Source organism: Stegodyphus dumicola, chromosome X2 (assembly GCF_044657685.1).
Source record: "Stegodyphus dumicola isolate Sdum_Otavi_A_Nest chromosome X2, ASM4465768v1".
Lineage (NCBI taxonomy): Eukaryota > Metazoa > Arthropoda > Arachnida > Araneae > Eresidae > Stegodyphus > Stegodyphus dumicola.
In genome coordinates, this window is record NC_140781.1 from 125491453 (window position 1) to 125503987 (window position 12535).

At 32.9% G+C, this 12535-nt stretch overlaps 1 protein-coding gene across 1 annotated transcript in view; it reads right to left on the reverse strand.

Moving 5' to 3' along the window:
• LOC118195330 (mitochondrial sodium/calcium exchanger protein-like) overlaps positions 1-12535 on the reverse strand; it is a 119140-nt gene that overhangs the window by 56084 nt on the left and 50521 nt on the right. The window lies entirely within an intron of this gene.

Below are 12535 nucleotides of genomic sequence, written 5' to 3' on the forward strand. Positions count from 1 at the left end.
GAATTCTCAGTTTATTTTAGATTTGAATAACTATAGGAACCTAACTGAGGTATTGCAATTTACGGTATTAATTAAAAGATTCTTTGGTAAACTTAGAAAAGAACATGTAAAAGTGGGACCTTACACTGCAGTTGAACTCTTGAAGGCAGAACAGGACTGTATAAAGTATGAACAAAGACTTGTGTACTCTTCTGAATTAGAATGCCTTAAATGTGCTACACAAATTAGTAAGGAATCGTCTCTTTATAAGCTAGCCGCATTTTTAGATTAAAACGGTATTTTGAGCGTAAGAGGTAGGCTTGAATAAAGCGGATTTGCCATTGATGAAATCCATCCCGTTATATTACCAAAACAGTCGAAATTCACTAAGTTGTTAATTTTAAGCGAACATAACAAAATTTACCATTTACGACACTTGCCAAAATTAGAAACAGGTTTTGGATTCCAAAGGGTATACAAGTTGTAAAGAAGGCTTTAAAAATTGTCACATTTGTAGAAGATACTCTGTAAAACCTACTAAACAGATAACAGCTCAATTGCCTTGGAAAATCTCCCATTTACTGTATCTGTAGTTGATTTCACTGATCCAGCCTTCCTTTATACCAAAAAAGGACACTCAACAAAGATCATACATAGCCTTATTCACATGTGAAGTTACTAGATCACTTCATATCGAACTAATTACTGCTATGTCGACGAAAAGTTTTATTTTGTCCTTAAGACGTTTTTTGGCAAGAAGGGGAATTGTAAGGTCATCATATTTGATAATGTAAAGAGTTTTAAGACCACAGACATCATTTTGAAAGGTTTTTCACAAATTTTGGTTGATTCGGACTTCAAAAATTTCGCTGCTCTACATGAAATAACGTGGCAGTTTATTGTCCCTCATGCCCCATGGTGGGGTAGGTTCTATGCGAGATTCATGAGAAGCATAAAGGATCCTTTAAGGAAAGTCCTTGGAAAGGCTTGTCTTAGCTTCGAGGAAACGACGACCATTCTAGCGGAAATCGCATTGGTCATCATACCAGAATCATAGACCCCTTACTTATGTAAGCAATGAATTAGATGAATCCAAAGCTCTTACTCCAGCCCATTTTTTGTTTCTTGCTCAAGAGAATGTTAACTATCCTATATATTTTGTTGAAATTTTCGCCAGTCAACCTTCTACAAAGGAAACTTTGACTTGCCGAAAATTATATCAGACTAAACTTTTACGTCAACTCTGGATGAATTGGAAATATAATTATTTGATGCAATTGAGAAATGCACATAAATTTGTAAATCCATCACCAGGAAAGGACTTTAAAAGAGGAGATGCTGTTTTGCTTGAAGAGGCCGCTAAATCAAAATTTCTCTGGCCAATTGGTATTGTCGAAGAGGTTTTTACTGGTCGTGACGGACACGTACGTTCGTGTGCTATTCGAACTGACAAGGGACAATATAAAAGACCAATCCAGTTAATTTATCCACTTGAAATAACTTGATATTTTGTCCTTTGATAGTGCCTTATGCATAACAAATGTCATTAAGTACAGTGTATGCTCATGTAGTACTATTTGTATTAAGACATTTACATTTGTGTTATACTTATTAATTTGTATTGTATTTAATCTCTTCTTAGTATTTAATGTACTCTGTTGAGGTTTATTTAAAAGTTTTGTATTTGTGCTGCGATGCGCTCTAGCACTGTCTTTATTTGTAGGCGTAAATTAATATGCAGGTATAAATGCAGTCTATGAGAACTTGAGCGTTTTGTGTACTTCTATACTTTATGTGAAATTCAGTAAGTAATATATTTCACTTTTATCAGCTAAGTTTTTGATTAATGGCTTGGTTTATTTGATTATGATAAATTATGGTATGATATCTTCCCAAGAGAAGAGATGCCTGCGTGAAGGGCTATCTAAGGGAAACTTGCTGACATCCCACTTACACATGGATGGTTGGTTTATGCGATTACGGCAAAGCCTCGAGGGCTACCTGCCTAATGAGAGGGATGTTTTCGTCGAGGATTTTCTAAGGCAAACTGGCTCGTATACACGTTACACATGAGGAAATCCACGAAAACGCCCATGCAGCCAGCCCGTTCGCGGGATTCGAACCTCGGATCAAACTACCAGTGTTCAGCGACTTTATCGCTCAGCCGCTGGTGGGCACCTTACGCATTGAAAAAACAACGAAAACGCCTATGCAGCCAGGTCATTCACCTGGAATCGAACACAAGTCCAGCTATCAGTGTTCAGCGATTTTACCGCTCTTCCGTATTTTAGTAATAGAATGGCTAATTATACACGTTTATCGCATAAGGTGTAATTTTATAAATGATATGACTAAACTTGCATATCTAACAATTTGCATATATGATATAATATTAAAACTCATTACGAAAGAAAAATAATGAAAATATCCAACAGTATATCCAACAATTCACATAAATGATATAGAACTCAAACTCATAATGAAAAGAAAATAATGGAAACAAATTAGTATATATAAATACACTTTTATCTGCTGAATCATAAGAGAACAGATAAATAAAATGTAAAGAATGCTGAGAAAAAATCGAAAGGTTATAAATGGTAACAGAGTCACTATATGATATATATATATATGTATACGAGATAAATAAAACGCATAATATTATCATGAAGGCCATTTGGAAAGGAAGAAAAAATATCATAATGAGATAACGAATTCAGTTTGAGGTGAAGATAACGTTAAGTACAAGCTTTTTAATTTTCCATTTTTTGTCATACTACTATCATAATTTGTGAGGTACCGTATATTCCGGCGTATAACGCGCACTTTTAATACAAAAATGAGATCAAAATTTATGGTGCGCGTTATACGCCGGATATAAAAATGATGGGTTTCGAATTAAGGAAAAGATGAGCGTAAAAAGTATTTGATTTCTACATATACCTAAATGCTCTTACTAGCGATTTTGGTGATTTTCTGGGACACAGCTGGCAACACTTTCTTTAAGGATAGGTCATTTCATTACCCTTTTCCGCCCAACATGTTCATAATTTGGCATATTAATTACTGTGATAGCATTTATCTTCCACTCACGTATGGAGCTTTTACCAATATCAAACATCCTTGCTGCAGCACGATTTCCATTTTCTTTCGCAAGCTGAATGACTTTGCATTTGAAACCACAATGTTTGCTTCATTTGGCAGGAGCCATATCTAAAAGGAATACTAGATCAACTACATTTCAGCTAAAGCAAATGAGATACAAAAAAGCCTTTTTCAGAAGACTACAGAAAGAGAAAACATCTGACTCCTTATTCAGCGAATTCATTCGGGTTGGAAGTACATTCGTATCCCAAATTATGTCCCCCTTTATTCGAAACCTTTCTTGCATGCATTTGTATTGAATACAACCAACCCTTTTTGCAGATTTATTCCCTGAAGCACTTTCCTCACATATATATTGTTCCCCTTATCGTTTGTCAATTCAGTATATCACTATTCAAAAGCCTGCGAAAGCTCTTCGGTAGAATGACTTCAGAAGACAACGGAATCATATATCTTTTAGGTTTTTTCATAATGAAAAGGGTGCGCCTTATCCAGCGAATATACCTAAAAATTTAAAAAAATGTAGCTTAAAATTACAAGTGCGGCTTATACGTCGTAATATACGGTATTTTCTCCTTACCGCGTGCCTTCTTGGTGTAGCTGGAAGTACGGCCAGATATCAGTCGGGAGATCCGGAGTTCGAATTCCGGCAGTTTTCCTGTTTCAGTAAATAGACTTTATGATTTTTAGTTTTCTTCTAACTATACGACAATGATAAACTGTATTAGAAATAAAACAAGAACACTGATATTAAGTTATGTTATAAGAGTTCTTGGAGATTTATTTAAAGCAAAGTACGAAGAAAGCAATTAACTACAAAATTTAAAATTTTTAAGTAATAAAGATAAATTGCCAATTCAAAGTAAAATCTGAGGAAATGCAGAGCAGAAGACAACAAATTCCAAGGTTATTAAAAAGTTGCACGTTTCACGAGAAATGAAAATTTTCTGAAAAATATGCTCTATAAAATTTTAAAAAATTCATTTTTAGTTTTCTTTCATCAATAAAAATGGCAACAACAATAATTAGAACTGCGGATTATTATTATTTACATTAAGGCAACGCATTCGAGGACTACCTTGTAAAGTATATATGAATTAAACTACTTTCTTATGAATTGGAACTTTATCGTTTCTTTCCTTTTTCTCTAGCCCTGACCAGAATGTAAATGAAATGCGAGTAGAGTTCTTAAAAGTTTAGACAGAGAGATTTTGGCAATGATGGAGTACTTTTCTTTTGTCCAGCTCTGCTACTTAACTATTTAGTATTAGCCATTTTGCTAGCCGAAATAATCATTTAGATAATTATTTGATTCAGGATTTGTTACGTTTTTGTTTTGTAGTCTCCATCAATGAATTAATTTACATTATAAATTCACTTTTTCTGCTAGTGATATCCCACAAACTGCGGAGAATTAAATTGTAAGCATAAGTTTTGCATTTGCTCAATTGAAAGCTTTTCATAAAAAAATATGGCTAATCTTTGGAATATGGTAACAGGTAGTTTGGCGACATTTTGGTAAGGCGATAAAGGTTACTAGCTAGGACTTTAGCAATAATCTGAGAAGTACACAGTTCCAATCACAGATTATATTGTCTCAAATGAGTGATCATGAGACATGTCATGTGAAATTTATGGACGAATCAGAGTTCTTTAATCCAAAAAGGGGAGAAATTTGCAAAAATATCTGCAGTACTTCATACCATTTTGTATGTTCAGCTTCATTCCATCTTGTACCTTGTGTGAAACAGTGTTGCTTAATATTTGGATCCCATAGCTCTCTCTAAAGTAAATTCCAAATTTTTATTGCATTTATGTGATCATTCAAAAGAGTTGCTTGAATGGTGCATGAGTGTAGGATTAATTGCAGATAAGTATGAATGTCCAACATGTGGGAATTCCGGAAAATTCCGATCGTGATTTTAGCTAATAAGCACTTAGAAACAATTTCGAACCTAATCTTCGTCATGATTAAGCACTTTTGTTCCATAAAAGTTCTAGCGTAAGCGTAATTCGGCTAGCAGATTGTTGGAAAAAATGTTGAGTTCTTCGTGAAAACAAAATGGCGTCCAAAAGAAAACTAGCAGGTTGCTGTAGCAGGGTTGGTCGTCAAATTTTCGCCAAAAAATCGTAAAGCTACCATAATCTGAAGATTCACCAAAAATATTGTTAAATCCTTCTTCTGTTTCAATAGTTAAGTTTGCAGACTGAGAGATAACTCATTTGGTGAGTTCATTTGATAGGGTTAATTTCAGAGAGTGACCTTACAGCATATCGAAGTAAGATTAATATGTGTTCCGCTTGTCTTTGGACTGGACTATACGGCTTGCCCTCTTGTGCTCTCCATTTTTGGTAGGACAAGCGAGCTCGCAAAGCCCTTAAAGGAATTTAGTAAGTTATACTATGCCGCACTTCTCAGGGCACCACTCAGATGCGGATCAAAAAGTGCCTCTCAGACACACCACGAAGGACGTGGAGCGTGTTTAAACCGACGAAGAGACTGTCTTCACGCTATTCCCTCGAATGTGTGTGTGTGTGATTATGGCAAAGCCTCGAGGGCTATCTGCCCTCGAGGGCTATCTGCCTCGATCTTTTCGTAGCGTGTAGTGGTTCTGCACGCTGAGCCGGTATTCCAGAGGTCCGTGGTTCGATTCCAGGTGAAGGCGATTGCTAATTTTTCATCTCTCCAACTTTCAATTAAACTAATATTCTCTACAAACAGACTCCTTTGAAATAGTCAAAGTTTTTATTTTGACAATGATGAAGAGGTGTTCCCTAATTCCATTTCGTATAGGAGAAGAATTATCATTTCAAGTTAAATTAAATTTATTAATAATATAAATATAGTAGTTATGTGGTGTGGTGTATTTAATTATGGCAAAGCACACTAGGGCTATCTGCCTAAGGGGAGGGATGCCTTTCGTGGAGGACTTTCTAAAGGAAACTGGCTCGTATACACGTTACACATGGGGAAAACCACGAAAACGCCCATGCAGCCAGCCCGTTCGCGGGATTCGAACCTCGGACCGAACTACCAGTGTTCAGCGTCTTTACCGCTCGGCCGCTGGTGGGCTATAGTAGTTATGATCCACGCGTTCAGGAAACTTGTATTTTCGAAATGACTCGCAAAATAACAGAAAATCTGAAGCAAGTGGAAGATTCTCTGTCTGCGATTAAGCCTACTTTCATGCAAAACGAGCTCAATTTTTCAATTGCTAGCAGTTTTATTATCAAAAAACGACTGAATAATACACTGAGCTTAAGTTGCGCTATGTTTTTAAGAACCTATTTTGAAGTAAATAGCTAGATAATTTCAGGGATTCATTACCTCGTAATTTGCCTAATTTAATGCTGCAACTAAGCAATTTTAATTATTGCGTGAAACATAAAGCTGAAGAAATATAAATAAATTTGCAATCTTTTTTTAATCATCATTTCTGATCGCTTTTGATAAATGCATGCTATTAAAATAATCAGACGTCTGTTTTTATTACGTAAAAGCTTACTGTGTATTCTTTTTATTTAAATAGATACATGGCAGTAGTTTTATTTAAATATCTGAAAAAGAGTGTTAAATGCAGTACGTAAGAAATTTTGACTAAACATTTAAATATTTACTTGCAACTAACTCACATTTTGTAAAATATAAAATATAAATAAATAAATAATATTAAACAGATATAAATTAGTTTAATTATATGTAATATTATAAATATATTTGAACTCTCGAAAAACGCACAGCAAAATGTCTCTTCCAGAGAAATGAAAAGTATCAAGATATCGCCAGCACCATTTATTTAAGTGCATTTTTTTCATCAAGGGAGCAATATCAGAGCCTTTCAGTTTTATACATACACATATAGCACATATTAGTTGGAATGTAGCAGCTTCATTAATGTACTAAAAATTTAATTCCTTCTTTCAGTGTGGGCCTCAATATCGACATTTAATCCTTCGAGTTTTAACTTTCAACTATATGGTAGTACTTAATGATATATATGTAAGACACAGATTTCGTTACGCATAAAACATTATCACTTTTTGTTTGATATAATAGAGTCCAAGTCTTTTTGAAGTGGTTTTTGATCAGTGCTGGCTGATAAGTGTTGATAACTACGCTACTTTATGTAAAATTTGCAACACATATTTTGTTAACACAATTGATTTTCTATCTTTATATCTTCTGTAATCAGCGTCTGATTGCAACCATAATGGAAAGCACTTTTCATATACATATAACCCAGATATCTTTTCAGTCTTTTTCCTCTCTAACCTAACCAGTAGTACGAGTAAAAAGGAGCTCTAGAGCTCCTAAATGACGTGGATGATATTTTTATTTATTACAAATTAAGATACATTCTTTACTGTTCGTTCTAATCTCAGCCAAATATTGAATAACTTAGAAGGCATTATTTACAATCTGCAGTCCCCAACACTGAGCTTCTGTTTATAAAAACTTCTTACAGGTGCTATTTTTACTAACAAAAGGCTCAGAAAACATTACGAAAGCTCATCTCAAAAAGTAAATGATGCAAGAAAGATGGGATTCAGAAGAAGCCCATCTCAATCTTCATCCGGGAAGATTCTAATACAAAATTTGAAAGAATAATAGACTATTTTACTTGCCCAATTAACCTTTAACCACAAAAATATTAATTAATTAAAATTATTAATATTAATTAAAAATTAAATAAAAGCGTCAAATATTGTTGTTGAAAGGCTGCCTTTGAAGTAGATGCTCTCTATTTTATGTATACGACTGTTCTGTTTTGAAAGAAAAGTAAACAAATTTCTCTCACAGGTCACTGACAAGTATAAGTCTAAATCTGAATTTTTAAAATCGATTTTTGTATTAAAAGAGACAGAGATTTTATGAGATTTATTATTGTCAACGAACATAATGTAATTGTTAACAAATTTAGAGTATTGGCATACAGCGTCTCAGTTTTATTATGCTGCAAGGTATTTACAGAGTATCTCTTGGTATCTCTTGGGCGTACAGGGAGCCAACACTTTTGGCTTGAACTTAAAATAGAAAATGTAAAATTCAATTAATGCTAAGTAGACTAAACAGCCTGAGCTGCACAGAGGTCTTGCCGCGTAGTTGGCTGTTATCAAAAGTTACCGGCGTAGACTAACAGGCACATAATTAGCACGGCTGTAAATTGGCAAGCTTTAACTCGTAGCCACAACGTGGCCGAAAAGACAGAACACGCTCTCTTTCGCTAGCTCTCTTACTCTAGCTCTCTAACTGAAGTACTTCAGACCTCAGCTTAGATACTAGTTTTCTGCCTATTTCGCATAAAGCGTGAAACTGAAAACTGATTCTGGTAGGAAAGCATAGATAAAGAAAATCTCTAGTCCTTGATTTCAAAAGACTTTAAACAATTGTAAAGTTATTCGTAACCATATTTTTTGGTAATAAAAGCAAGTAAAATGCGCTTTGGGGAGCATGGAATAAGACTACAATAAGACTCCTCAGACTATTTTAATCGGGATTTGAGCGAGAAATGTGATATCTTCATCTATAATCACTCATGTAGGAAATAAAAACAATTATAGGAAAGGTGAAACCTTAATGAGATACTGGCGACAAACTGAAGTCCAAAACATGAGATAAAAATTTGAAAAAAGGTTGCACGTTTTTACTTCATCTAGTAATATTAATTAGGCCCAAACTTCTAAACAGACGTAAAACGAATCATCGCTACATCTGAATTGTTCGTGAGAAGTTTTATATAATCTTTTTATTTATTTATTTAAACAAAATTCAGAATATAAATGTATTCTCTTGAGCAACAATATCAGGCACAACTCGTAGTGATGCAACTGAGCAGAACAATTTAAGTTAAACGTGGAACAGTTGTCAAAGCTACACAATTAAATACTACTATAAGATGGATCAGTACTCTACCAGAACAATAAAACCAAGGTTTCAGAAGCGATAGAAAGCAAAGCAGAATAATTACAACTATCAGAGCTGGCAGGAAATTAAAACGTAACGTGTATGCGAACCAGAAACATGCATTGAGGTATGGTTATACAGACTACAGATAATGTGATTATTTTAGTGTCTGTAACAAATATTTGCTGTAACATTAAAATCGCTCAACACTGGTAGTTTAAACTTTTTCAAGATAGAAAGTGAAAATACCCAAATTAAAATGATAAAAATAAGGGGCTAATTAAATTCAGAAGTCTGCTCTAGGAATAAAGCTGTCTTAAAAATAAAAATAACTATTAGTAAAATAAAGTATAAACTTTTATTAAAGTAAAAATAACTATTAGTAAAAATAAAACTACAGTGTATTTAATCGTATATAATGCTATTTATTTATATCTATATTAAGTAGTTCTGCTGTATTTTTATTAATACGTTAGAGAGCTAATTATTTAGATGATCAAGTTTAGGGCCTATGGTGTTTTTGATCTACGGTGGGGCATGAAAATAAACCATAATTTATTGATACTAAAATGCGTTTGAATCTACTAGATTTTATAACTTTCATAGCATGAGAGCAATTTTTTTCATATCCTTTATCACCAGGTAAATGTTGAAAATATATCGTATCTATGATTGCCAATAGTCCGTTTTTAGAGAGGACTTTGCTCTAATCAGCATTCAATCACCTTGTCAGTTTTTGAGTTCAAAAGAAATGACAAACGTCCTTTATTTCCAAACTAAAAATCTCTTAAGTTCGCATTCTTTAAGCAAACCAATTGGTTTTTCTAAATAACTATTCAACCCGCTTTTAATTGATGATAATTCTATAGAAATCACACGGATTACCGAAATATATTCATTTTTCTAGCGAAATTTAATGTCGATATTCAGTTTAGACGTTGAAGAACTGGATAGGAAAAAAACTATGGTTTAGATATTTTTAAAGTTTTGACCAACTTAAGAAACAAGCTTAAATCTCGATGCGATGAGGAATTTTTGGGCTCTCAAGCTCGTCAACATAGTGAAATTAAACAATGCAGAATCTCAAAGATTTTTAAAGACTAAATTATTACTTTCTTCAAATACTTATTTAGAGCACTTTAATGAAAATTCTATGTTTGTCAAATCGTCAATTCTAGGTCTGTTAAATATCTCGTTTTCAGCGCAACAGAAATTTTTTAAAGTTACCTAAGATTCGATCCTAAAAGAAAAGTTGGATTATCAGTTACCGTTTTGACGAAGTAACATTAATTCAAGAAAATTTACAAGAATCCAAAACATGAAGTAGCAAGTTACACTTGACTAAAAAAAATGCTGACTATAAATATATGAATATATTAAAAATACTTCCGTATGTGTTTTCATTTCTGCAACATCAGCATACTTAAAAGAATTTTTAATGTCTTGTCAACTAAATGGAGAAATGAACGGAATAGGTGCTCGGATGAATTTATAAAAAATTTATTATTCATACCGTATTTCCTCCGATATTCACCCCCTCCATTTTTTTTAACTTATTATATCGTCCGAAAATCAAGAGGGAAAAATTATGCGAGTAATTTTATTTCCAAAAAACGCGGTTACAGTAAGAACCTAAGAAATGAAAAGCAATCATAGATAAACACAATATTATTTCTTTAAAAGAAACTTAAAATACATAGTAATATTAACATTGCACTGTATGATGATATTTGAGCCAGTTTCACGTATCCGTCTCAATTACCTTTTACAGCCCCAGGGCACCTCATATGAATGCGTCTTAACCATAGTTCCGAAGACAAACGTCGGAGGAAAAAGAAGAAGGGCGCGAATAAATGACCTGGATTTCGAAAGAACGAAAGCGTCAGCAATAGATAAGGCTACGATGAGCTGGAACGTAAGCAATAGAAGTAAGGTGAAATAACACATTTTGAAAGTTTCTTAAGTGTAAGAATATCGGCAACGTCAGATTAGCTTAACAAAGAATCTACACACAATACTTTTCAAATAGTAAATGCAAGGGAAAATAAAATGAATGAAATGCTAATACAAAAATGCAAATACAAATTGAATAAATACACTGAATAAAAATAAAAGTAATCGAATGAACAAAATTTACCGATAAACTAGTACTCAGAGGGAAGCCTATGCATAATACAAAAAGAGAAATGCGAATATTTTTAAAATTTCAGAATTTAACAAACACTAAAAGGTTAAGGAGAAAAATACGGGAGGAAATACTGCATATTTTCATTTAAACGAACGTTGTGCAGAATTTGCTGAAAAAATAAGAAGTGCTGCATATTTTTCACGTCTCAAAAATATCAGAATAAATATAATTAAATATAATTTTAAAAATTAAATGTTTACTTTAGTTTTGAAAGTTTCAAATATACCTTTATAAGTTTTTATGCATTTATAAATTAGCCTTTTTTAATTGAATTCTAATGAGTGTTTTAATAATGCCTCTTTTGTGCTTAATAAATGAATATATTATTACTTAATTTACTAAAATAAAACTTTTTTCATTAATCTGTTGTCGAAACTTGTACGTTCGCGTCAACATTAATTTTATTCCAACAACTTACAGCACTAAAAATGAACTAATATATATATATATATATATATTCTTAATGTTCTTTATGACGAAAGGACAGAGTTGGTAACCCTAATCATATCACACTCATTCTCTGGTTTTTTACATCTGATTACTGAAATATAAAAAATTGTCCATTTCGAAAGTAAAATTTTAGCTTTATAAAAATTTAATTCTTTATTTTGAAAAAAAAAAATAATAATAATAATAACAAATGAATAAAACTATGCAGTTGTAGAAGACTTAATTTCATGTTATGCAGCATGGATCAAAATGGCAAAAGCGATTACAAGCATTAATATTTACAGAAAGCATTAACACAAAATACGTTTTATTTGTAATAGTAACTAAGATTTTTTTACCCGAGTCCAATATCGGCATCATTTTCAAAATAACTTTCGACTTTTCCGCACAGAAAAAGCACCCACCGGTTAGTTACTTGGAAATCCACGTTGTTTGTTCACTGCAAATATTATCTTTCACATCAACCAAGCTCAGGGAAAAGGCAGTTCTTAAACTCCAGAAAGAAAAAAAGTTGCGGTATTAAGGGATTATTTAATCTCATCAAGAAATCATTCAGCAAGAATAGAAAACCTATCAAGAAGTTGGGTGTAATGCTAAAACGGATTATGAGGAAATTTTTATCATACTGAAAGACAAAGCTGGATCTCTTATTCAGAAGTGATGACAACAGCCGTAGTTCCAGCATGCCATAACAGTATATAACTTTGATCATAGTTTTACCATTAAACATGAAATATTCATAAATTTTTTCACTTCTATCAGGGCCCTAAACTCGGGTATTCTTTTCAAAATACTATATTATTTCAAGTCTGTATAGTTAACAGCTTGCCTGTATCACTTTGATTCACCCTGTGTTTCATGCTATAAGAATGATTTTTGAGGCTAAAAATAGTAATTTTGTACTTAAT